At 40.4% G+C, this 24,435-nt stretch overlaps 13 non-coding genes across 13 annotated transcripts; all 13 read right to left on the bottom strand.

Annotated features, from left to right (window-relative positions):
• Positions 1-20: 20 nt before the first annotated feature.
• Positions 21-102, bottom strand: TRNAS-AGA (transfer RNA serine (anticodon AGA)). Its single transcript has one exon. It is a non-coding gene; the product is annotated as a tRNA-Ser (tRNA).
• A 2,588-nt stretch (positions 103-2,690) lies between these two features.
• On the bottom strand, positions 2,691-2,762 carry TRNAH-GUG (transfer RNA histidin (anticodon GUG)). Its single transcript has one exon. It is a non-coding gene; the product is annotated as a tRNA-His (tRNA).
• A 1,281-nt stretch (positions 2,763-4,043) lies between these two features.
• Positions 4,044-4,125, bottom strand: TRNAS-AGA (transfer RNA serine (anticodon AGA)). Its single transcript has one exon. It is a non-coding gene; the product is annotated as a tRNA-Ser (tRNA).
• Positions 4,126-6,713: 2,588 nt separating this feature from the next.
• On the bottom strand, positions 6,714-6,785 carry TRNAH-GUG (transfer RNA histidin (anticodon GUG)). The gene has a single exon. It is a non-coding gene; the product is annotated as a tRNA-His (tRNA).
• Positions 6,786-8,068: 1,283 nt separating this feature from the next.
• TRNAS-AGA (transfer RNA serine (anticodon AGA)) lies at positions 8,069-8,150 on the bottom strand. Its single transcript has one exon. It is a non-coding gene; the product is annotated as a tRNA-Ser (tRNA).
• Positions 8,151-10,738: 2,588 nt separating this feature from the next.
• On the bottom strand, positions 10,739-10,810 carry TRNAH-GUG (transfer RNA histidin (anticodon GUG)). The gene has a single exon. It is a non-coding gene; the product is annotated as a tRNA-His (tRNA).
• A 1,281-nt stretch (positions 10,811-12,091) lies between these two features.
• TRNAS-AGA (transfer RNA serine (anticodon AGA)) lies at positions 12,092-12,173 on the bottom strand. Its single transcript has one exon. It is a non-coding gene; the product is annotated as a tRNA-Ser (tRNA).
• Positions 12,174-14,761: 2,588 nt separating this feature from the next.
• Positions 14,762-14,833, bottom strand: TRNAH-GUG (transfer RNA histidin (anticodon GUG)). The gene has a single exon. It is a non-coding gene; the product is annotated as a tRNA-His (tRNA).
• A 1,283-nt stretch (positions 14,834-16,116) lies between these two features.
• Positions 16,117-16,198, bottom strand: TRNAS-AGA (transfer RNA serine (anticodon AGA)). Its single transcript has one exon. It is a non-coding gene; the product is annotated as a tRNA-Ser (tRNA).
• A 2,588-nt stretch (positions 16,199-18,786) lies between these two features.
• Positions 18,787-18,858, bottom strand: TRNAH-GUG (transfer RNA histidin (anticodon GUG)). The gene has a single exon. It is a non-coding gene; the product is annotated as a tRNA-His (tRNA).
• A 1,281-nt stretch (positions 18,859-20,139) lies between these two features.
• TRNAS-AGA (transfer RNA serine (anticodon AGA)) lies at positions 20,140-20,221 on the bottom strand. The gene has a single exon. It is a non-coding gene; the product is annotated as a tRNA-Ser (tRNA).
• Positions 20,222-22,809: 2,588 nt separating this feature from the next.
• On the bottom strand, positions 22,810-22,881 carry TRNAH-GUG (transfer RNA histidin (anticodon GUG)). Its single transcript has one exon. It is a non-coding gene; the product is annotated as a tRNA-His (tRNA).
• Positions 22,882-24,162: 1,281 nt separating this feature from the next.
• On the bottom strand, positions 24,163-24,244 carry TRNAS-AGA (transfer RNA serine (anticodon AGA)). Its single transcript has one exon. It is a non-coding gene; the product is annotated as a tRNA-Ser (tRNA).
• Positions 24,245-24,435: the final 191 nt, after the last annotated feature.

Raw genomic sequence — 24,435 nt, 5'->3', positions numbered from 1 at the left:
GCCGATAATAAAAAGATTCTCGTTGTTGGAAGGATTCGAACCTGCGCGGGGATACCCCAATGGATTTCTAGTCCATCGCCTTAACCACTCGGCCACAACAACTTGCTGTAAGCTGCCTACAAATATTTTGTTTGAAAGTTTTGAAGTTTTCCCACATCAAAGTACTGATATTCTGCAATGCGCTTTTTAAAAACAATGTTTTTTTCATATTGCACGTTCTGTCCTAAAAATAAAAATTGCATGAGTATATCTCTGGATCTGTAAAAGGATACGCTTGCATTCAAACTCTCTTGTGGCACTCAAGTTTTTTGGACCCTGTTGCACTCTGTTTTTGTGCTGCTTTTAGTCTACGACCCATATTACAGAAGTCAACCATCTCTGATTATTTGGGACTCCTTTGTAAGTGCCTTATCTTTAATCCTTGAAAAGCTCTATAATAAAGGGGTCTGTCAAAGATTGCTTGAATGGAAGATAAAAGAAGGCCCACTTGTCTCACCAAATGCAGTAGAGAAACCTGATGTTTTACTCATGTTATCCTTAGTTCAGTTTTTGTTAGACCTGGCATCCTTAAGGTGGCCTACCAGCAACCTTTTTGCTTTTCACCTCACGTTTTGCTGTATCTTTATGTTGGCCGTAGGACTCTAATCACTTTATCACTACTGTGAGAAAGTGGCTCTGTATATACTGTTCCCAAATAGGTACAGTGTGCACAGAGTCCCCAGTCCCCAGAGGTTTGGCAGAGGCTAAAGTTAGATATAACCTTACTCTCTAAAGTGGTAGCTTGCCGAGCAGTAAGGCAGTATCAGAGTACAGTGTAAAACATTTGTTGTACACACTCAGTCAGCAAATGGTCTCACACACTCAAGAACTGAACTCTAGGCCATTGGTTTGCATACAAAAGATATTGTTGTTTTATTTTAGAACCAACAATAGGTATCAAAATATACTTTCTCAGAATGAGATGCTTTAGTTAAATACTTTGCAATAGGCAATTGACTTTTGCAGGTCATAGTTACAGTTTATTGCAATAGGCAACACAATTTGAATCACAACAATACATTGAGCTCAATGGGAATTTTAAGTTATATGCAATTAATTACTTTCAGGATTACTTTTCTAAATCCAGGACTGGATCCTAGATTCAGTCCTGGGACTGTTCTTGGAAACAAGTGAGTAAATTCGTTTTAGTTACTGTTGTGATTTTTAAGCAATATTTTGCTATTTTAAAAGTTGACACTTAGAAACTTTTGCTGATCAAATTACCAATGTTATCCTATGGAAGGAAATTCACTTAGCAGGTAAGTGGGGTTATGGTTACGTTTTCTAGGTCAGTGTTGGATCCTAGATCCAGCACTACTGTAGCACCTGTAAGCAGTTGAGAAACTGCGTTTAAGTTATACAGGCGATTTTTAAGGAATATTTACATGTTTGCAAAATCGACACTTAGAAGAAATTTCACAGAAAAACAGTCAATGGTTTCCTATGGAAGAAAATTCAAGTTACGGGTAAAGTACGTTCTCGTTACTTTTGTAATCCAGTGCTGGGCTCCTAGGCTCAGTACTGGGACATCTATCTAAAACAGGTAAACAATTACGTTTTCACAGTTGGTACGATTTTTAAAGAATATTTGTAAGTTTCAAAAATCGACACTTAGAAAATTTTCAGCAAAAAGCAGGCAATGATATCCCATGGAAGGAAATTCGAGTTACTGGTAAGTACGGTTAAAATTACTTTTCAGGGTCAGTACTGAGCTCCAAGATGCAGCACTGAGGTCTCTCCTGATAACAGGTGAGTAAATCAGAATTCGTTGTTCGGCTGATTTTAGATGAATATTTTAAAGTTCCAAAACTCCACACCACTTAGAAGAATTTCCAAGTGAAACCACTCAATGTTAGCCTATGGAAGAAAAGTGAGTTATCGGCTTTTAGGTAAGTACTCGACTGGCAGAGTTATGGTTCTGGGCATAGACTCAGGGGTCTCCCAGGGGAGTCCCAGCCTACTTGCCAAGCCTTAAACTCCCCTTTTATTACATATAATTTACACCTAAGGTAGGCCCTAGGTAGTCCTAGGTGCATGATGCTATGTAAGTAAAAAATAAGATATGTACTTTGGTGGTTCGCGTGTCCTGTAAGTACCAAACAGTCTATTTCATTTTTCACTACTGTGAGGTCTACCCCTCTCATAGGTTAGCTCTGTGTATTCCCCTATACTTTTTATTTGGTAATTCCATATCGGAGAGGAGTAGCTTTATTTATTTATTGAAAATCCTACTTACTGGTGAGGTTGGATTTAACTTTACTATTTTAGAAATGCCACTTTTAGAGAGTGAACATGTCTCTGCACTTACTGCTCTATTTGCCTGAAACCTGGCCCCAATACACGTCTGGATTGGGCTGGGTGACAGCAAAATTTGTGCCTTCCCTCTAGAGAGCCACAACACAGGTCACTCAACTGCACCTGGGGGGTGAGCTCCGCTCCCCCTCCACCCCCAATAGGTTCAAGAACGATAATTTATGTAAGTAAATACATTATAGCTACAGCTTATAATCATGCGAGTTTAAATCATTTGTTGTTAGATGGTTTAAATATTTGAAAGGATCTGTTTTTAATAGACATTTTACAAAAACCACTGGTACATTTGCTAATTCTGTAAAATTAACACCCAACTGCCGTGACATTGCCAACCACAATGCCGTGACTCGGATTCGAACCGAGGTTGCTGCGGCCACAACGCAGAGTACTAACCACTATACGATCACGGCGAGCTACTTGGGCTCAACGACATACAGTGACATGGAGAATTTATAATTCGGAACACTCAGGGCTGTTCCTGTGATAGGCTGGATGTATTCATTGCTTCCTCATTCCTCATTCAGAGGCTGCGTCTCCTCAGTGGTTGATAGGCTGAAACCGTTTCCTGGCCGCCTGCTTGTGAAATGCCACGAGTCAAAGATCACACATTACACTTGCGGACCTGTGATGGGACACCAATGCAGAGAAACCCACCTGGCACAGGCCTTCTATTCTGTCTATGAGACCTGCATCTTCCCTGCACCTTTCAAGCCATTTGTATGTGAAGCAAGAAAGAGTTAGAGAGTGATCCATCTACACTTTTATAGGGAGGATGTCGCCGTGAGCTCCTCCCAGCTAATCACACGAACAGCAGAAAAGCAAGATAAATACACAGTTGAGGGGTGGGCTGCATGGTTATGTTTTTGAGTAAATATTGAAACTGACCTCAGTGGCTCATTAGCAGAGCTGCGGCTAATGACTGGTGCCAAATGATGATGAAGCAAGCACAATGGCTCGTAGGGGACCCACAACACGGTTTTCTTAGCTCACTGAATTAAAGTATAAACTTCCGCCGTGTGTGAGTGGTAAAGGCTTGTTAATATAGTTCCTTTTCCAATTCAAGTCTGACAACAAGATGCAGGAACCACGTGGCTTCGGAAGCTCAGGAAAGTAGCCACCAACCACAGAGAAAGAGAGAACTGGCAGTATGAGAGGTGGAGAAAACAGAAGCGGGAGCAAGGAGCTCAAATGAGATTGATGGCGTTTAAATAGAGCGCGTAAAGGAACAGTTACACAGCTAAGAAATGGGAAAGACAGACTAGGGAAAAAAACACAGAAAGAGCCTGTACATGAAATTCTCTTCCTGGGACAGCAGGTTAAGAGAAATTACACATGGGGAGGTTAAGCATGTAACACGGGGGAGAATAAAAAAGAAAATGCAGTTTTATGAAGTGTGTTTGCCAATCCAGCCAGCACTTTTGTTCTATTTCTCTCTTTGCGTCTTTTATTGGTAAAGTAACTTTCAAGTGCATGCGCAGGTATGAATGAGAGAGCAACGGTATAATAATTTGAAGCGTTTACACCAGTGCTAAAGTAGGAATGAGGTGTAGCAAAGACATGAAAGAGGTAGCGATAACAAATATGTGGAGAGGCAATAGTGACACAAAAATAAGCCACCTATTTATAAAACTGAAATGGAAGAAATACTAAAGGTTAACTTCTGAAATTGTAGCTGATAATAAAAAGATTCTCGTTGTTGGCAGGATTCGAACCTGCGCGGAGATACCCCAAAGGATTTCTAGTCCATCGCCTTAACCACTCGGCCACAACAACTTGCTGTAAGCGGCCTACAAATATTTTGTTTGAAAGTTTTGAAGTTTTCCCACATCAAAGTACTGATATTCTGCAATGCGCTTTTTAAAAACAATGTTTTTTTCATCATGCACGTTCTGTCCTAAAAACAAAAATTGCATGAGTATATCTCTGGATCTGTAAAAGGATACGCTTGCATTCAAACTCTCTTGTGGCACTCAAGTTTTTTGGACCCTGTTGCACTCTGTTTTTGCGCTGCTTTTAGTCTACGACCCATATTACAGAAGTCAACCATCTCTGAGTATTTGGGACTCCTTTGTAAGTGCCTTATCTTTAATCCTTGAAAAGCTCTATAATAAAGGGGTCTGTCAAAGATTGCTTGAATGGAAGATAAAAGAAGGTCCACTTGTCTCACCAAATGCAGTAGAGAAACCTGATGTTTTACTCATGTTATCCTTAGTTCAGTGTTTGTTAGACCTGGCATCCTTAAGGTGGCCTACCAGCAACCTTTTTGCTTTTCACCTCACGTTTTGCTGTATCTTTATGTTGGCCTTAGGACTCTAATCACTTTATCACTACTGTGAGAAAGTGGCTCTGTATATACTGTTCCCAAATAGGTACAGTGTGCACAGAGTCCCCAGTCCCCAGAGGTTTGGCAGAGGCTAAAGTTAGATATAACCTTACTCTCTAAAGTGGTAGCTTGCCGAGCAGTAAGGCAGTATCAGAGTACAGTGTAAAACATTTGTTGTACACACTCAGTCAGCAAATGGTCTCACACACTCAAGAACTGAACTCTAGGCCATTGGTTTGCATACAAAAGATATTGTTGTTTTATTTTAGAACCAACAATAGGTATCAAAATATACTTTCTCAGAATGAGATGCTTTAGTTAAATACTTTGCAATAGGAAATTGACTTTTGCAGGTCATAGTTACAGTTTATTGCAATAGGCAACACAATTTGAATCACAATAATACATTGAGCTCAATGGGAATTTTAAGTTATATGCAATTAATTACTTTCAGGATTACTTTTCTAAATCCAGGACTGGATCCTAGATTCAGTCCTGGGACAGTTCTTGGAAACAAGTGAGTAAATTCGTTTTAGTTACTGTTGTGATTTTTAAGCAATATTTTGCTATTTTAAAAGTTGACACTTAGAAACTTTTGCTGATCAAATTACCAATGTTATCCTATGGAAGGAAATTCACTTAGCAGGTAAGTGGGGTTATGGTTACTTTTTCTAGGTCAGTGTTGGATCCTAGATCCAGCACTACTGTACCACCTGTAAGCAGTTGAGAAACTGCGTTTAAGTTATACAGGCGATTTTTAAGGAATATTTACATGTTTGCAAAATCGACACTTAGAAGAAATTTCACAGAAAAACAGTCAATGGTTTCCTATGGAAGAAAATTCAAGTTACGGGTAAAGTACGTTCTCGTTACTTTTGTAATCCAGTGCTGGGCTCCTAGGCTCAGTACTGGGACATCTATCTAAAACAGGTAAACAATTACGTTTTCACAGTTGGTACGATTTTTAAAGAATATTTGTAAGTTTCAAAAATCGACACTTAGAAAATTTTCAGCAAAAAGCAGGCAATGATATCCCATGGAAGGAAATTCGAGTTACTGGTAAGTACGGTTAAAATTACTTTTCAGGGTCAGTACTGAGCTCCAAGATGCAGCACTGAGGTCTCTCCTGATAACAGGTGAGTAAATCAGAATTCGTTGTTCGGCTGATTTTAGATGAATATTTTAAAGTTCCAAAACTCCACACCACTTAGAAGAATTTCCAAGTGAAACCACTCAATGGTAGCCTATGGAAGAAAAGTGAGTTATCGGCTTTTAGGTAAGTACTCGACTGGCAGAGTTATGGTTCTGGGCATAGACTCAGGGGTCTCCCAGGGGAGTCCCAGCCTACTTGCCAAGCCTTAAACTCCCCTTTTATTACATATAATTTACACCTAAGGTAGGCCCTAGGTAGTCCTAGGTGCATGATGCTATGTAAGTAAAAAATGAGATATGTACTTTGGTGGTTCACGTGTCCTGTAAGTACCAAACAGTCTATTTCATTTTTCACTACTGTGAGGTCTACCCCTCTCATAGGTTAGCTCTGTGTATTCCCCTATACTTTTTATTTGGTAATTCCATATCGGAGAGGAGTAGCTTTATTTATTTATTGAAAATCCTACTTACTGGTGAGGTTGGATTTAACTTTACTATTTTAGAAATGCCACTTTTAGAGAGTGAACATGTCTCTGCACTTACTGCTCTATTTGCCTGAAACATGGCCCCAATACACGTCTGGATTGGGCTGGGTGACAGCAAAATTTGTGCCTTCCCTCTAGAGAGCCACAACACAGGTCACTCAACTGCACCTGGGGGGTGAGCTCCGCTCCCCCTCCACCCCCAATAGGTTCAAGAACGATAATTTATGTAAGTAAATACATTATAGCTACAGCTTATAATCATGCGAGTTTAAATCATTTGTTGTTAGATGGTTTAAATATTTGAAAGGATCTGTTTTTAATAGACATTTTACAAAAACCACTGGTACATTTGCTTATTCTGTAAAATTAACACCCAACTGCCGTGACATTGCCAACCACAATGCCGTGACTCGGATTCGAACCGAGGTTGCTGCGGCCACAACGCAGAGTACTAACCACTATACGATCACGGCGAGCTACTTGGGCTCAACGACATACAAGGACATGGAGAATTTACATAATTCGGAACACTCAGGGCTGTTCCTGTGATAGGCTGGATGTATTCATTGCTTCCTCATTCCTCATTCAGAGGCTGCGTCTCCTCAGTGGTTGATAAGCGGAAACCGTTTCCTGGCCGCCTGCTTGTGAAATGCCAGGAGTCAAAGATCACACATTACACTTGCGGACCTGTGATGGGACACCAATGCAGAGAAACCCACCTGGCACAGGCCTTCTATTCTGTCTATTAGACCTGCATCTTCCCTGCACCTTTCAAGCCATTTGTATGTGAAGCAAGAAAGAGTTAGAGAGTGATCCATCTACACTTTTATAGGGAGGATGTCGCCGTGAGCTCCTCCCAGCTAATCACACGAACAGCAGAAAAGCAAGATAAATACACAGTTGAGGGGTGGGCTGCATGGTTATGTTTTTGAGTAAATATTGAAACTGACCTCAGTGGCTCATTAGCAGAGCTGCGGCTAATGACTGGTGCCAAATGATGATGAAGCAAGCACAATGGCTCGTAGGGGACCCACAACACGGTTTTCTTAGCTCACTGAATTAAAGTATAAACTTCCGCCGTGTGTGAGTGGTAAAGGCTTGTTAATATAGTTCCTTTTCCAATTCAAGTCTGACAACAAGATGCAGGAACCACGTGGCTTCGGAAGCTCAGGAAAGTAGCCACCAACCACAGAGAAAGAGAGAACTGGCAGTATGAGAGGTGGAGAAAACAGAAGCGGGAGCAAGGAGCTCAAATGAGATTGATGGCGTTTAAATAGAGCGCGTAAAGGAACAGTTACACAGCTAAGAAATGGGAAAGACAGACTAGGGAAAAAAACACAGAAAGAGCCTGTACATGAAATTCTCTTCCTGGGACAGCAGGTTAAGAGAAATTACACATGGGGAGGTTAAGCATGTAACACGGGGGAGAATAAAAAAGAAAATGCAGTTTTATGAAGTGTGTTTGCCAATCCAGCCAGCACTTTTGTTCTATTTCTCTCTTTGCATCTTTTATTGGTAAAGTAACTTTCAAGTGCATGCGCAGGTATGAATGAGAGAGCAACGGTATAATAATTTGAAGCGTTTACACCAGTGCTAAAGTAGGAATGAGGTGTAGCAAAGACATGAAAGAGGTAGCGATAACAAATATGTGGAGAGGCAATAGTGACACAAAAATAAGCCACCTATTTATAAAACTGAAATGGAAGAAATACTAAAGGTTAACTTCTGAAATTGTAGCCGATAATAAAAAGATTCTCGTTGTTGGAAGGATTCGAACCTGCGCGGGGATACCCCAATGGATTTCTAGTCCATCGCCTTAACCACTCGGCCACAACAACTTGCTGTAAGCTGCCTACAAATATTTTGTTTGAAAGTTTTGAAGTTTTCCCACATCAAAGTACTGATATTCTGCAATGCGCTTTTTAAAAACAATGTTTTTTTCATATTGCACGTTCTGTCCTAAAAATAAAAATTGCATGAGTATATCTCTGGATCTGTAAAAGGATACGCTTGCATTCAAACTCTCTTGTGGCACTCAAGTTTTTTGGACCCTGTTGCACTCTGTTTTTGTGCTGCTTTTAGTCTACGACCCATATTACAGAAGTCAACCATCTCTGATTATTTGGGACTCCTTTGTAAGTGCCTTATCTTTAATCCTTGAAAAGCTCTATAATAAAGGGGTCTGTCAAAGATTGCTTGAATGGAAGATAAAAGAAGGCCCACTTGTCTCACCAAATGCAGTAGAGAAACCTGATGTTTTACTCATGTTATCCTTAGTTCAGTTTTTGTTAGACCTGGCATCCTTAAGGTGGCCTACCAGCAACCTTTTTGCTTTTCACCTCACGTTTTGCTGTATCTTTATGTTGGCCGTAGGACTCTAATCACTTTATCACTACTGTGAGAAAGTGGCTCTGTATATACTGTTCCCAAATAGGTACAGTGTGCACAGAGTCCCCAGTCCCCAGAGGTTTGGCAGAGGCTAAAGTTAGATATAACCTTACTCTCTAAAGTGGTAGCTTGCCGAGCAGTAAGGCAGTATCAGAGTACAGTGTAAAACATTTGTTGTACACACTCAGTCAGCAAATGGTCTCACACACTCAAGAACTGAACTCTAGGCCATTGGTTTGCATACAAAAGATATTGTTGTTTTATTTTAGAACCAACAATAGGTATCAAAATATACTTTCTCAGAATGAGATGCTTTAGTTAAATACTTTGCAATAGGCAATTGACTTTTGCAGGTCATAGTTACAGTTTATTGCAATAGGCAACACAATTTGAATCACAACAATACATTGAGCTCAATGGGAATTTTAAGTTATATGCAATTAATTACTTTCAGGATTACTTTTCTAAATCCAGGACTGGATCCTAGATTCAGTCCTGGGACTGTTCTTGGAAACAAGTGAGTAAATTCGTTTTAGTTACTGTTGTGATTTTTAAGCAATATTTTGCTATTTTAAAAGTTGACACTTAGAAACTTTTGCTGATCAAATTACCAATGTTATCCTATGGAAGGAAATTCACTTAGCAGGTAAGTGGGGTTATGGTTACGTTTTCTAGGTCAGTGTTGGATCCTAGATCCAGCACTACTGTAGCACCTGTAAGCAGTTGAGAAACTGCGTTTAAGTTATACAGGCGATTTTTAAGGAATATTTACATGTTTGCAAAATCGACACTTAGAAGAAATTTCACAGAAAAACAGTCAATGGTTTCCTATGGAAGAAAATTCAAGTTACGGGTAAAGTACGTTCTCGTTACTTTTGTAATCCAGTGCTGGGCTCCTAGGCTCAGTACTGGGACATCTATCTAAAACAGGTAAACAATTACGTTTTCACAGTTGGTACGATTTTTAAAGAATATTTGTAAGTTTCAAAAATCGACACTTAGAAAATTTTCAGCAAAAAGCAGGCAATGATATCCCATGGAAGGAAATTCGAGTTACTGGTAAGTACGGTTAAAATTACTTTTCAGGGTCAGTACTGAGCTCCAAGATGCAGCACTGAGGTCTCTCCTGATAACAGGTGAGTAAATCAGAATTCGTTGTTCGGCTGATTTTAGATGAATATTTTAAAGTTCCAAAACTCCACACCACTTAGAAGAATTTCCAAGTGAAACCACTCAATGTTAGCCTATGGAAGAAAAGTGAGTTATCGGCTTTTAGGTAAGTACTCGACTGGCAGAGTTATGGTTCTGGGCATAGACTCAGGGGTCTCCCAGGGGAGTCCCAGCCTACTTGCCAAGCCTTAAACTCCCCTTTTATTACATATAATTTACACCTAAGGTAGGCCCTAGGTAGTCCTAGGTGCATGATGCTATGTAAGTAAAAAATAAGATATGTACTTTGGTGGTTCGCGTGTCCTGTAAGTACCAAACAGTCTATTTCATTTTTCACTACTGTGAGGTCTACCCCTCTCATAGGTTAGCTCTGTGTATTCCCCTATACTTTTTATTTGGTAATTCCATATCGGAGAGGAGTAGCTTTATTTATTTATTGAAAATCCTACTTACTGGTGAGGTTGGATTTAACTTTACTATTTTAGAAATGCCACTTTTAGAGAGTGAACATGTCTCTGCACTTACTGCTCTATTTGCCTGAAACCTGGCCCCAATACACGTCTGGATTGGGCTGGGTGACAGCAAAATTTGTGCCTTCCCTCTAGAGAGCCACAACACAGGTCACTCAACTGCACCTGGGGGGTGAGCTCCGCTCCCCCTCCACCCCCAATAGGTTCAAGAACGATAATTTATGTAAGTAAATACATTATAGCTACAGCTTATAATCATGCGAGTTTAAATCATTTGTTGTTAGATGGTTTAAATATTTGAAAGGATCTGTTTTTAATAGACATTTTACAAAAACCACTGGTACATTTGCTAATTCTGTAAAATTAACACCCAACTGCCGTGACATTGCCAACCACAATGCCGTGACTCGGATTCGAACCGAGGTTGCTGCGGCCACAACGCAGAGTACTAACCACTATACGATCACGGCGAGCTACTTGGGCTCAACGACATACAGTGACATGGAGAATTTATAATTCGGAACACTCAGGGCTGTTCCTGTGATAGGCTGGATGTATTCATTGCTTCCTCATTCCTCATTCAGAGGCTGCGTCTCCTCAGTGGTTGATAGGCTGAAACCGTTTCCTGGCCGCCTGCTTGTGAAATGCCACGAGTCAAAGATCACACATTACACTTGCGGACCTGTGATGGGACACCAATGCAGAGAAACCCACCTGGCACAGGCCTTCTATTCTGTCTATGAGACCTGCATCTTCCCTGCACCTTTCAAGCCATTTGTATGTGAAGCAAGAAAGAGTTAGAGAGTGATCCATCTACACTTTTATAGGGAGGATGTCGCCGTGAGCTCCTCCCAGCTAATCACACGAACAGCAGAAAAGCAAGATAAATACACAGTTGAGGGGTGGGCTGCATGGTTATGTTTTTGAGTAAATATTGAAACTGACCTCAGTGGCTCATTAGCAGAGCTGCGGCTAATGACTGGTGCCAAATCATGATGAAGCAAGCACCATGGCTCGTAGGGGACCCACAACACGCTTTTCTTAGCTCACTGAATTAAAGTATAAACTTCCGCCGTGTGTGAGTGGTAAAGGCTTGTTAATATGGTTCCTTTTCCAATTCAAGTCTGACAACAAGAGGCAGGAACCACGTGGCTTCGGAAGCTCAGGAAAGTAGCCACCAACCACAGAGAAAGAGAGAACTGGCAGTATGAGAGGTGGAGAAAACAGAAGCGGGAGCAAGGAGCTCAAATGAGATTGATGGCGTTTAAATAGAGCGCGTAAAGGAACAGTTACACAGCTAAGAAATGGGAAAGACAGACTAGGGAAAAAAACACAGAAAGAGCCTGTACATGAAATTCTCTTCCTGGGACAGCAGGTTAAGAGAAATTACACATGGGGAGGTTAAGCATGTAACACGGGGGAGAATAAAAAAGAAAATGCAGTTTTATGAAGTGTGTTTGCCAATCCAGCCAGCACTTTTGTTCTATTTCTCTCTTTGCGTCTTTTATTGGTAAAGTAACTTTCAAGTGCATGCGCAGGTATGAATGAGAGAGCAACGGTATAATAATTTGAAGCGTTTACACCAGTGCTAAAGTAGGAATGAGGTGTAGCAAAGACATGAAAGAGGTAGCGATAACAAATATGTGGAGAGGCAATAGTGACACAAAAATAAGCCACCTATTTATAAAACTGAAATGGAAGAAATACTAAAGGTTAACTTCTGAAATTGTAGCTGATAATAAAAAGATTCTCGTTGTTGGCAGGATTCGAACCTGCGCGGAGATACCCCAAAGGATTTCTAGTCCATCGCCTTAACCACTCGGCCACAACAACTTGCTGTAAGCGGCCTACAAATATTTTGTTTGAAAGTTTTGAAGTTTTCCCACATCAAAGTACTGATATTCTGCAATGCGCTTTTTAAAAACAATGTTTTTTTCATCATGCACGTTCTGTCCTAAAAACAAAAATTGCATGAGTATATCTCTGGATCTGTAAAAGGATACGCTTGCATTCAAACTCTCTTGTGGCACTCAAGTTTTTTGGACCCTGTTGCACTCTGTTTTTGCGCTGCTTTTAGTCTACGACCCATATTACAGAAGTCAACCATCTCTGAGTATTTGGGACTCCTTTGTAAGTGCCTTATCTTTAATCCTTGAAAAGCTCTATAATAAAGGGGTCTGTCAAAGATTGCTTGAATGGAAGATAAAAGAAGGTCCACTTGTCTCACCAAATGCAGTAGAGAAACCTGATGTTTTACTCATGTTATCCTTAGTTCAGTGTTTGTTAGACCTGGCATCCTTAAGGTGGCCTACCAGCAACCTTTTTGCTTTTCACCTCACGTTTTGCTGTATCTTTATGTTGGCCTTAGGACTCTAATCACTTTATCACTACTGTGAGAAAGTGGCTCTGTATATACTGTTCCCAAATAGGTACAGTGTGCACAGAGTCCCCAGTCCCCAGAGGTTTGGCAGAGGCTAAAGTTAGATATAACCTTACTCTCTAAAGTGGTAGCTTGCCGAGCAGTAAGGCAGTATCAGAGTACAGTGTAAAACATTTGTTGTACACACTCAGTCAGCAAATGGTCTCACACACTCAAGAACTGAACTCTAGGCCATTGGTTTGCATACAAAAGATATTGTTGTTTTATTTTAGAACCAACAATAGGTATCAAAATATACTTTCTCAGAATGAGATGCTTTAGTTAAATACTTTGCAATAGGAAATTGACTTTTGCAGGTCATAGTTACAGTTTATTGCAATAGGCAACACAATTTGAATCACAATAATACATTGAGCTCAATGGGAATTTTAAGTTATATGCAATTAATTACTTTCAGGATTACTTTTCTAAATCCAGGACTGGATCCTAGATTCAGTCCTGGGACAGTTCTTGGAAACAAGTGAGTAAATTCGTTTTAGTTACTGTTGTGATTTTTAAGCAATATTTTGCTATTTTAAAAGTTGACACTTAGAAACTTTTGCTGATCAAATTACCAATGTTATCCTATGGAAGGAAATTCACTTAGCAGGTAAGTGGGGTTATGGTTACTTTTTCTAGGTCAGTGTTGGATCCTAGATCCAGCACTACTGTACCACCTGTAAGCAGTTGAGAAACTGCGTTTAAGTTATACAGGCGATTTTTAAGGAATATTTACATGTTTGCAAAATCGACACTTAGAAGAAATTTCACAGAAAAACAGTCAATGGTTTCCTATGGAAGAAAATTCAAGTTACGGGTAAAGTACGTTCTCGTTACTTTTGTAATCCAGTGCTGGGCTCCTAGGCTCAGTACTGGGACATCTATCTAAAACAGGTAAACAATTACGTTTTCACAGTTGGTACGATTTTTAAAGAATATTTGTAAGTTTCAAAAATCGACACTTAGAAAATTTTCAGCAAAAAGCAGGCAATGATATCCCATGGAAGGAAATTCGAGTTACTGGTAAGTACGGTTAAAATTACTTTTCAGGGTCAGTACTGAGCTCCAAGATGCAGCACTGAGGTCTCTCCTGATAACAGGTGAGTAAATCAGAATTCGTTGTTCGGCTGATTTTAGATGAATATTTTAAAGTTCCAAAACTCCACACCACTTAGAAGAATTTCCAAGTGAAACCACTCAATGGTAGCCTATGGAAGAAAAGTGAGTTATCGGCTTTTAGGTAAGTACTCGACTGGCAGAGTTATGGTTCTGGGCATAGACTCAGGGGTCTCCCAGGGGAGTCCCAGCCTACTTGCCAAGCCTTAAACTCCCCTTTTATTACATATAATTTACACCTAAGGTAGGCCCTAGGTAGTCCTAGGTGCATGATGCTATGTAAGTAAAAAATGAGATATGTACTTTGGTGGTTCACGTGTCCTGTAAGTACCAAACAGTCTATTTCATTTTTCACTACTGTGAGGTCTACCCCTCTCATAGGTTAGCTCTGTGTATTCCCCTATACTTTTTATTTGGTAATTCCATATCGGAGAGGAGTAGCTTTATTTATTTATTGAAAATCCTACTTACTGGTGAGGTTGGATTTAACTTTACTATTTTAGAAATGCCACTTTTAGAGAGTGAACATGTCTCTGCACTTACTGCTCTATTTGCCTGAAACATGGCCCCAATACACGTCTGGATTGGGCTGGGTGACAGCAAAATTTGTGCCTTCCCTCTAGAGAGCCACAACACAGGTCACTCAACTGCACCTGGGGGGTGAGCTCCGCTCCCCCTCCACCCCCAATAGGTTCAAGAACGATAATTTATGTAAGTAAATACATTATAGCTACAGCTTATAATCATGCGAGTTTAAATCATTTGTTGTTAGATGGTTTAAATATTTGAAAGGATCTGTTTTTAATAGACATTTTACAAAAACCACTGGTACATTTGCTTATTCTGTAAAATTAACACCCAACTGCCGTGACATTGCCAACCACAATGCCGTGACTCGGATTCGAACCGAGGTTGCTGCGGCCACAACGCAGAGTACTAACCACTATACGATCACGGCGAGCTACTTGGGCTCAACGACATACAATGACATGGAGAATTTACATAATTCGGAACACTCAGGGCTGTTCCTGTGATAGGCTGGATGTATTCATTGCTTCCTCATTCCTCATTCAGAGGCTGCGTCTCCTCAGTGGTTGATAAGCGGAAACCGTTTCCTGGCCGCCTGCTTGTGAAATGCCAGGAGTCAAAGATCACACATTACACTTGCGGACCTGTGATGGGACACCAATGCAGAGAAACCCACCTGGCACAGGCCTTCTATTCTGTCTATTAGACCTGCATCTTCCCTGCACCTTTCAAGCCATTTGTATGTGAAGCAAGAAAGAGTTAGAGAGTGATCCATCTACACTTTTATAGGGAGGATGTCGCCGTGAGCTCCTCCCAGCTAATCACACGAACAGCAGAAAAGCAAGATAAATACACAGTTGAGGGGTGGGCTGCATGGTTATGTTTTTGAGTAAATATTGAAACTGACCTCAGTGGCTCATTAGCAGAGCTGCGGCTAATGACTGGTGCCAAATGATGATGAAGCAAGCACAATGGCTCGTAGGGGACCCACAACACGGTTTTCTTAGCTCACTGAATTAAAGTATAAACTTCCGCCGTGTGTGAGTGGTAAAGGCTTGTTAATATAGTTCCTTTTCCAATTCAAGTCTGACAACAAGATGCAGGAACCACGTGGCTTCGGAAGCTCAGGAAAGTAGCCACCAACCACAGAGAAAGAGAGAACTGGCAGTATGAGAGGTGGAGAAAACAGAAGCGGGAGCAAGGAGCTCAAATGAGATTGATGGCGTTTAAATAGAGCGCGTAAAGGAACAGTTACACAGCTAAGAAATGGGAAAGACAGACTAGGGAAAAAAACACAGAAAGAGCCTGTACATGAAATTCTCTTCCTGGGACAGCAGGTTAAGAGAAATTACACATGGGGAGGTTAAGCATGTAACACGGGGGAGAATAAAAAAGAAAATGCAGTTTTATGAAGTGTGTTTGCCAATCCAGCCAGCACTTTTGTTCTATTTCTCTCTTTGCATCTTTTATTGGTAAAGTAACTTTCAAGTGCATGCGCAGGTATGAATGAGAGAGCAACGGTATAATAATTTGAAGCGTTTACACCAGTGCTAAAGTAGGAATGAGGTGTAGCAAAGACATGAAAGAGGTAGCGATAACAAATATGTGGAGAGGCAATAGTGACACAAAAATAAGCCACCTATTTATAAAACTGAAATGGAAGAAATACTAAAGGTTAACTTCTGAAATTGTAGCCGATAATAAAAAGATTCTCGTTGTTGGAAGGATTCGAACCTGCGCGGGGATACCCCAATGGATTTCTAGTCCATCGCCTTAACCACTCGGCCACAACAACTTGCTGTAAGCTGCCTACAAATATTTTGTTTGAAAGTTTTGAAGTTTTCCCACATCAAAGTACTGATATTCTGCAATGCGCTTTTTAAAAACAATGTTTTTTTCATATTGCACGTTCTGTCCTAAAAATAAAAATTGCATGAGTATATCTCTGGATCTGTAAAAGGATACGCTTGCATTCAAACTCTCTTGTGGCACTCAAGTTTTTTGGACCCTGTTGCACTCTGTTTTTGTGCTGCTTTTAGTCTACGACCCATATTACAGAAGTCAACCATCTCTGATTATTTGGGACTCCTTTGTAAGTGCCTTATCTTTAATCCTTGAAAAGCTCTATAATAAAGGGGTCTGTCAAAGATTGCTTGAATGGAAGATAAAAGAAGGCCCACTTGTCTCACCAAATGCAGTAGAGAAACCTGATGTTTTACTCATGTTATCCTTAGTTCAGTTTTTGTTAGACCTGGCATCCTTAAGGTGGCCTACCAGCAACCTTTTTGCTTTTCACCTCACGTTTTGCTGTATCTTTATGTTGGCCGTAGGACTCTAATCACTTTATCACTACTGTGAGAAAGTGGCTCTGTATATACTGTTCCCAAATAGGTACAGTGTGCACAGAGTCCCCAGTCCCCAGAGGTTTGGCAGAGGCTAAAGTTAGATATAACCTTACTCTCTAAAGTGGTAGCTTGCCGAGCAGTAAGGCAGTATCAGAGTACAGTGTAAAACATTTGTTGTACACACTCAGTCAGCAAATGGTCTCACACACTCAAGAACTGAACTCTAGGCCATTGGTTTGCATACAAAAGATATTGTTGTTTTATTTTAGAACCAACAATAGGTATCAAAATATACTTTCTCAGAATGAGATGCTTTAGTTAAATACTTTGCAATAGGCAATTGACTTTTGCAGGTCATAGTTACAGTTTATTGCAATAGGCAACACAATTTGAATCACAACAATACATTGAGCTCAATGGGAATTTTAAGTTATATGCAATTAATTACTTTCAGGATTACTTTTCTAAATCCAGGACTGGATCCTAGATTCAGTCCTGGGACTGTTCTTGGAAACAAGTGAGTAAATTCGTTTTAGTTACTGTTGTGATTTTTAAGCAATATTTTGCTATTTTAAAAGTTGACACTTAGAAACTTTTGCTGATCAAATTACCAATGTTATCCTATGGAAGGAAATTCACTTAGCAGGTAAGTGGGGTTATGGTTACGTTTTCTAGGTCAGTGTTGGATCCTAGATCCAGCACTACTGTAGCACCTGTAAGCAGTTGAGAAACTGCGTTTAAGTTATACAGGCGATTTTTAAGGAATATTTACATGTTTGCAAAATCGACACTTAGAAGAAATTTCACAGAAAAACAGTCAATGGTTTCCTATGGAAGAAAATTCAAGTTACGGGTAAAGTACGTTCTCGTTACTTTTGTAATCCAGTGCTGGGCTCCTAGGCTCAGTACTGGGACATCTATCTAAAACAGGTAAACAATTACGTTTTCACAGTTGGTACGATTTTTAAAGAATATTTGTAAGTTTCAAAAATCGACACTTAGAAAATTTTCAGCAAAAAGCAGGCAATGATATCCCATGGAAGGAAATTCGAGTTACTGGTAAGTACGGTTAAAATTACTTTTCAGGGTCAGTACTGAGCTCCAAGATGCAGCACTGAGGTCTCTCCTGATAACAGGTGAGTAAATCAGAATTCGTTGTTCGGCTGATTTTAGATGAATATTTTAAAGTTCCAAAACTCCACACCACTTAGAAGAATTTCCAAGTGAAACCACTCAATGTTAGCCTATGGAAGAAAAGTGAGTTATCGGCTTTTAGGTAAGTACTCGACTGGCAGAGTTATGGTTCTGGGCATAGACTCAGGGGTCTCCCAGGGGAGTCCCAGCCTACTTGCCAAGCCTTAAACTCCCCTTTTATTACATATAATTTACACCTAAGGTAGGCCCTAGGTAGTCCTAGGTGCATGATGCTATGTAAGTAAAAAATAAGATATGTACTTTGGTGGTTCGCGTGTCCTGTAAGTACCAAACAGTCTATTTCATTTTTCACTACTGTGAGGTCTACCCCTCTCATAGGTTAGCTCTGTGTATTCCCCTATACTTTTTATTTGGTAATTCCATATCGGAGAGGAGTAGCTTTATTTATTTATTGAAAATCCTACTTACTGGTGAGGTTGGATTTAACTTTACTATTTTAGAAATGCCACTTTTAGAGAGTGAACATGTCTCTGCACTTACTGCTCTATTTGCCTGAAACCTGGCCCCAATACACGTCTGGATTGGGCTGGGTGACAGCAAAATTTGTGCCTTCCCTCTAGAGAGCCACAACACAGGTCACTCAACTGCACCTGGGGGGTGAGCTCCGCTCCCCCTCCACCCCCAATAGGTTCAAGAACGATAATTTATGTAAGTAAATACATTATAGCTACAGCTTATAATCATGCGAGTTTAAATCATTTGTTGTTAGATGGTTTAAATATTTGAAAGGATCTGTTTTTAATAGACATTTTACAAAAACCACTGGTACATTTGCTAATTCTGTAAAATTAACACCCAACTGCCGTGACATTGCCAACCACAATGCCGTGACTCGGATTCGAACCGAGGTTGCTGCGGCCACAACGCAGAGTACTAACCACTATACGATCACGGCGAGCTACTTGGGCTCAACGACATACAGTGACATGGAGAATTTATAATTCGGAACACTCAGGGCTGTTCCTGTGATAGGCTGGATGTATTCATTGCTTCCTCATTCCTCATTCAGAGGCTGCGTCTCCTCAGTGGTTGATAGGCTGAAACCGTTTCCTGGCCGCCTGCTTGTGAAATGCCACGAGTCAAAGATCACACATTACACTTGCGGACCTGTGATGGGACACCAATGCAGAGAAACCCACCTGGCACAGGCCTTCTATTCTGTCTATGAGACCTGCATCTTCCCTGCACCTTTCAAGCCATTTGTATGTGAAGCAAGAAAGAGTTAGAGAGTGATCCATCTACACTTTTATAGGGAGGATGTCGCCGTGAGCTCCTCCCAGCTAATCACACGAACAGCAGAAAAGCAAGATAAATACACAGTTGAGGGGTGGGCTGCATGGTTATGTTTTTGAGTAAATATTGAAACTGACCTCAGTGGCTCATTAGCAGAGCTGCGGCTAATGACTGGTGCCAAATCATGATGAAGCAAGCACCATGGCTCGTAGGGGACCCACAACACGCTTTTCTTAGCTCACTGAATTAAAGTATAAACTTCCGCCGTGTGTGAGTGGTAAAGGCTTGTTAATATGGTTCCTTTTCCAATTCAAGTCTGACAACAAGAGGCAGGAACCACGTGGCTTCGGAAGCTCAGGAAAGTAGCCACCAACCACAGAGAAAGAGAGAACTGGCAGTATGAGAGGTGGAGAAAACAGAAGCGGGAGCAAGGAGCTCAAATGAGATTGATGGCGTTTAAATAGAGCGCGTAAAGGAACAGTTACACAGCTAAGAAATGGGAAAGACAGACTAGGGAAAAAAACACAGAAAGAGCCTGTACATGAAATTCTCTTCCTGGGACAGCAGGTTAAGAGAAATTACACATGGGGAGGTTAAGCATGTAACACGGGGGAGAATAAAAAAGAAAATGCAGTTTTATGAAGTGTGTTTGCCAATCCAGCCAGCACTTTTGTTCTATTTCTCTCTTTGCGTCTTTTATTGGTAAAGTAACTTTCAAGTGCATGCGCAGGTATGAATGAGAGAGCAACGGTATAATAATTTGAAGCGTTTACACCAGTGCTAAAGTAGGAATGAGGTGTAGCAAAGACATGAAAGAGGTAGCGATAACAAATATGTGGAGAGGCAATAGTGACACAAAAATAAGCCACCTATTTATAAAACTGAAATGGAAGAAATACTAAAGGTTAACTTCTGAAATTGTAGCTGATAATAAAAAGATTCTCGTTGTTGGCAGGATTCGAACCTGCGCGGAGATACCCCAAAGGATTTCTAGTCCATCGCCTTAACCACTCGGCCACAACAACTTGCTGTAAGCGGCCTACAAATATTTTGTTTGAAAGTTTTGAAGTTTTCCCACATCAAAGTACTGATATTCTGCAATGCGCTTTTTAAAAACAATGTTTTTTTCATCATGCACGTTCTGTCCTAAAAACAAAAATTGCATGAGTATATCTCTGGATCTGTAAAAGGATACGCTTGCATTCAAACTCTCTTGTGGCACTCAAGTTTTTTGGACCCTGTTGCACTCTGTTTTTGCGCTGCTTTTAGTCTACGACCCATATTACAGAAGTCAACCATCTCTGAGTATTTGGGACTCCTTTGTAAGTGCCTTATCTTTAATCCTTGAAAAGCTCTATAATAAAGGGGTCTGTCAAAGATTGCTTGAATGGAAGATAAAAGAAGGTCCACTTGTCTCACCAAATGCAGTAGAGAAACCTGATGTTTTACTCATGTTATCCTTAGTTCAGTGTTTGTTAGACCTGGCATCCTTAAGGTGGCCTACCAGCAACCTTTTTGCTTTTCACCTCACGTTTTGCTGTATCTTTATGTTGGCCTTAGGACTCTAATCACTTTATCACTACTGTGAGAAAGTGGCTCTGTATATACTGTTCCCAAATAGGTACAGTGTGCACAGAGTCCCCAGTCCCCAGAGGTTTGGCAGAGGCTAAAGTTAGATATAACCTTACTCTCTAAAGTGGTAGCTTGCCGAGCAGTAAGGCAGTATCAGAGTACAGTGTAAAACATTTGTTGTACACACTCAGTCAGCAAATGGTCTCACACACTCAAGAACTGAACTCTAGGCCATTGGTTTGCATACAAAAGATATTGTTGTTTTATTTTAGAACCAACAATAGGTATCAAAATATACTTTCTCAGAATGAGATGCTTTAGTTAAATACTTTGCAATAGGAAATTGACTTTTGCAGGTCATAGTTACAGTTTATTGCAATAGGCAACACAATTTGAATCACAATAATACATTGAGCTCAATGGGAATTTTAAGTTATATGCAATTAATTACTTTCAGGATTACTTTTCTAAATCCAGGACTGGATCCTAGATTCAGTCCTGGGACAGTTCTTGGAAACAAGTGAGTAAATTCGTTTTAGTTACTGTTGTGATTTTTAAGCAATATTTTGCTATTTTAAAAGTTGACACTTAGAAACTTTTGCTGATCAAATTACCAATGTTATCCTATGGAAGGAAATTCACTTAGCAGGTAAGTGGGGTTATGGTTACTTTTTCTAGGTCAGTGTTGGATCCTAGATCCAGCACTACTGTACCACCTGTAAGCAGTTGAGAAACTGCGTTTAAGTTATACAGGCGATTTTTAAGGAATATTTACATGTTTGCAAAATCGACACTTAGAAGAAATTTCACAGAAAAACAGTCAATGGTTTCCTATGGAAGAAAATTCAAGTTACGGGTAAAGTACGTTCTCGTTACTTTTGTAATACAGTGCTGGGCTCCTAGGCTCAGTACTGGGACATCTATCTAAAACAGGTAAACAATTACGTTTTCACAGTTGGTACGATTTTTAAAGAATATTTGTAAGTTTCAAAAATCGACACTTAGAAAATTTTCAGCAAAAAGCAGGCAATGATATCCCATGGAAGGAAATTCGAGTTACTGGTAAGTACGGTTAAAATTACTTTTCAGGGTCAGTACTGAGCTCCAAGATGCAGCACTGAGGTCTCTCCTGATAACAGGTGAGTAAATCAGAATTCGTTGTTCGGCTGATTTTAGATGAATATTTTAAAGTTCCAAAACTCCACACCACTTAGAAGAATTTCCAAGTGAAACCACTCAATGTTAGCCTATGGAAGAAAAGTGAGTTATCGGCTTTTAGGTAAGTACTCGACTGGCAGAGTTATGGTTCTGGGCATAGACTCAGGGGTCTCCCAGGGGAGTCCCAGCCTACTTGCCAAGCCTTAAACTCCCCTTTTATTACATATAATTTACACCTAAGGTAGGCCCTAGGTAGTTCTAGGTGCATGATGCTATGTAAGTAAAAAATAAGATATGTACTTTGGTGGTTCGCGTGTCCTGAAAGTACCAAACAGTCTATTTCATTTTTCACTACTGTGAGGTCTACCCCTCTCATAGGTTAGCTCTGTGTATTCCCCTATACTTTTTATTTGGTAATTCCATATCGGAGAGGAGTAGCTTTATTTATTTATTGAAAATCCTACTTACTGGTGAGGTTGGATTTAACTTTACTATTTTAGAAATGCCACTTTTAGAGAGTGAACATGTCTCTGCACTTACTGCTCTATTTGCCTGAAACATGGCCCCAATACACGTCTGGATTGGGCTGGGTGACAGCAAAATTTGTGCCTTCCCTCTAGAGAGCCACAACACAGGTCACTCAACTGCACCTGGGGGGTGAGCTCCGCTCCCCCTCCACCCCCAATAGGTTCAAGAACGATAATTTATGTAAGTAAATACATTATAGCTACAGCTTATAATCATGCGAGTTTAAATCATTTGTTGTTAGATGGTTTAAATATTTGAAAGGATCTGTTTTTAATAGACATTTTACAAAAACCACTGGTACATTTGCTAATTCTGTAAAATTAACACCCAACTGCCGTGACATTGCCAACCACAATGCCGTGACTCGGATTCGAACCGAGGTTGCTGCGGCCACAACACAGAGTACTAACCACTATACGATCACGGCGAGCTACTTGGGCTCAACGACATACAGTGACATGGAGAATTTATAATTCGGAACACTCAGGGCTGTTCCTGTGATAGGCTGGATGTATTCATTGCTTCCTCATTCCTCATTCAGAGGCTGCGTCTCCTCAGTGGTTGATAGGCTGAAACCGTTTCCTGGCCGCCTGCTTGTGAAATGCCAGGAGTCAAAGATCACACATTACACTTGCGGACCTGTGATGGGACACCAATGCAGAGAAACCCACCTGGCACAGACCTTCTATTCTGTCTATTAGACCTGCATCTTCCCTGCACCTTTCAAGCCATTTGTATGTGAAGCAAGAAAGAGTTAGAGAGTGATCCATCTACACTTTTATAGGGAGGATGTCGCCGTGAGCTCCTCCCAGCTAATCACACGAACAGCAGAAAAGCAAGATAAATACACAGTTGAGGGGTGGGCTGCATGGTTATGTTTTTGAGTAAATATTGAAACTGACCTCAGTGGCTCATTAGCAGAGCTGCGGCTAATGACTGGTGCCAAATCATGATGAAGCAAGCACCATGGCTCGTAGGGGACCCACAACACGCTTTTCTTAGCTCACTGAATTAAAGTATAAACTTCCGCCGTGTGTGAGTGGTAAAGGCTTGTTAATATAGTTCCTTTTCCAATTCAAGTCTGACAACAAGAGGCAGGAACCACGTGGCTTCGGAAGCTCAGGAAAGTAGCCACCAACCACAGAGAAAGAGAGAACTGGCAGTATGAGAGGTGGAGAAAACAGAAGCGGGAGCAAGGAGCTCAAATGAGATTGATGGCGTTTAAATAGAGCGCGTAAAGGAACAGTTACACAGCTAAGAAATGGGAAAGACAGACTAGGGAAAAAAACACAGAAAGAGCCTGTACATGAAATTCTCTTCCTGGGACAGCAGGTTAAGAGAAATTACACATGGGGAGGTTAAGCATGTAACACGGGGGAGAATAAAAAAGAAAATGCAGTTTTATGAAGTGTGTTTGCCAATCCAGCCAGCACTTTTGTTCTATTTCTCTCTTTGCGTCTTTTATTGGTAAAGTAACTTTCAAGTGCATGCGCAGGTATGAATGAGAGAGCAACGGTATAATAATTTGAAGCGTTTACACCAGTGCTAAAGTAGGAATGAGGTGTAGCAAAGACATGAAAGAGGTAGCGATAACAAATATGTGGAGAGGCAATAGTGACACAAAAATAAGCCACCTATTTATAAAACTGAAATGGAAGAAATACTAAAGGTTAACTTCTGAAATTGTAGCCGATAATAAAAAGATTCTCGTTGTTGGCAGGATTCGAACCTGCGCGGGGATACCCCAATGGATTTCTAGTCCATCGCCTTAACCACTCGGCCACAACAACTTGCTGTAAGCTGCCTACAAATATTTTGTTTGAAAGTTTTGAAGTTTTCCCACATCAAAGTACTGATATTCTGCAATGCGCTTTTTAAAAACAATGTTTTTTTCATCATGCATGTTCTGTCCTAAAAACAAAAATTGCATGAGTATATCTCTGGATCTGTAAAAGGATACGCTTGCATTCAAACTCTCTTG

This window comes from Triturus cristatus, chromosome 12 (assembly GCF_964204655.1).
Source record: "Triturus cristatus chromosome 12, aTriCri1.1, whole genome shotgun sequence".
NCBI classification, from domain to species: domain Eukaryota; kingdom Metazoa; phylum Chordata; class Amphibia; order Caudata; family Salamandridae; genus Triturus; species Triturus cristatus.
This window is presented reverse-complemented; position numbering and strand designations above follow the sequence as displayed.